This window comes from Panulirus ornatus, chromosome 6 (assembly GCF_036320965.1).
Source record: "Panulirus ornatus isolate Po-2019 chromosome 6, ASM3632096v1, whole genome shotgun sequence".
Lineage (NCBI taxonomy): Eukaryota > Metazoa > Arthropoda > Malacostraca > Decapoda > Palinuridae > Panulirus > Panulirus ornatus.
Window position 1 is genome coordinate 26010256 of NC_092229.1, and position 2500 is coordinate 26012755.

Below are 2500 nucleotides of genomic sequence, written 5' to 3' on the forward strand. Positions count from 1 at the left end.
CCACACACGCAAATATACACACCTACACAGCTTTCCATGGTTTACCCCAGACGCTTCACATGCCTTGATTCAATCCACTGTCAGCACGTTAACCCCGGTATACCACATCGCTCCAATTTACTCTATTCCTTGCCCTCCTTTCACCCTCCTGCATGTTCAGGCCCCGATCACACAAAATCTTTTTCACTCCATCTTTCCACCTCCAATTTGGTCTCCCTCTTCTCCTCGTTCCCTCCACCTCCGACACATATATCCTCTTGGTCAATCTTTCCTCACTCATTCTCTCCATGTGCCCAAACCACTTCAAAACACCCTCTTCTGCTCTCTCAACCACGCTCTTTTTATTTCCACACATCTCTCTCACCCTTACGTTACTCACTCGATCAAACCACCTCACACCACACATTGTCCTCAAACATCTCATTTCCAGCACATCCATCCTCCTGCGCACAACTCTATCCATAGCCCACGCCTCGCAACCATACAACATTGTTGGAACCACTATTCCTTCAAACATACCCATTTTTGCTTTCCGAGATAATGTTCTCGACTTCCACACATTCTTCAAGGCCCCCAGAATTTTCGCCCCCTCCCCCACCCTATGATCCACTTCCGATTCCATGGTTCCATCCGCTGCCAGATCCACTCCCAGATATCTAAAACACTTCACTTCCTCCAGTTTTTCTCCATTCAAACTCACCTCCCAATTGACTTGACCCTCAACCCTACTATACCTAATAACCTTGCTCTTTTCACATTTACTCTTAACTTTCTTCTTCCACACACTTTACCAAACTCAGTCACCAGTATATATATATATATATATTTTTTTTTTTCATACTATTCGCCATTTCCCGCATTAGCGAGGTAGCGTTAAGAACAGAGGACTGGGCCTTTGAGGGAATATCCTCATATGGCCCCCTTCTCTGTTCCTTCTTTTGGAAAATTTAAAAAAAAAATGAGAGGGGAGGATTTCCAGCCCCCCGCTCCCTTCCCTTTTAGTCGCCTTCTACGACATGCAGGGAATACGTGGGAAGTATTCTTTCTCCCCTATATATATTTATATATTTATTCACTTTGCCCCGTCGCCGTCCCCCGCGCCAGCGAGGCAGCGCAAGGAAACAGACGAAAGAATGGCCCAACCCACCCACACACACATGCATATACACACACGTCCACACACACCACATATACACACCTATACATCCCAACGTACACACACATACACACACACAGACATACACACACATACCCATGTACACAATTCACACCGTCTGCCCCTACCCATTCCCATCGCCACCCCGCCACACATGGAACAACAACATCCCTCCCCCTCATGTGTGCGAGGCAGCGCACACAGCGCATATATATATATATATATATATATATATATATATATATATATATATATATATATATATATATATATATATATATATATATATATATATATATATATATATATATATATATATATATATATATATATATATATATATATATATATACATATATATATATATACATATATATATATATATACATATATATATATATACATATATATATATATATATATATATATATATATATATATATATATATATATATATATATATATATATATATATATATATATATACATATATATATACATATATATATACATATATATATATATACATATATATATATATATATATACATATATATATATATACATATATATATATATACATATATATATATACATATATATATATACATATATATATATACATATATATATATACATATATATATATATATATATATATATATATATATATATATATACATATATATATATACATATATATATATACATATATATATATACATATATATATATACATATATATATATATACATATATATATATATATATATATATATATATATATATATATATATATATATATATATACATATATATATATATATATATATATATATATATATATATATATATATATATATATATATATATATATACATATATATATATATACATATGTGTGTGTGTGTATATATATACATATATATATATATATATATATATATATATATATATATATATATATATATATATATATATATATATTTTTATACTATTCGCCATTTCCCGCGTTAGCAAGGTAGCGTCAAGAACAGAGGACTGGACCTTTGAGGGAACATCCTCACCTGGTCCCCTTCTCTGTTCCTTCTTTTGGAAAATTAAAAAAAAACTGAGAGGGGAGGATTTCCAGCCCCCCGCTCCCAATAATAATAATAATAATAATAATAATAATCATAATAATAATAATAATAATAAATGATAATAAAAACATAAACAGTAAGGAAAAGTTCATTGAATTTAGGTAGCCATTCAGCTGAAAATACACGATTGAAATGTTACAGAACTGGAAAATTATAAAAGTACCTATTAACTAGTGCATGTGAGCATTTACAAGGAAGTTAC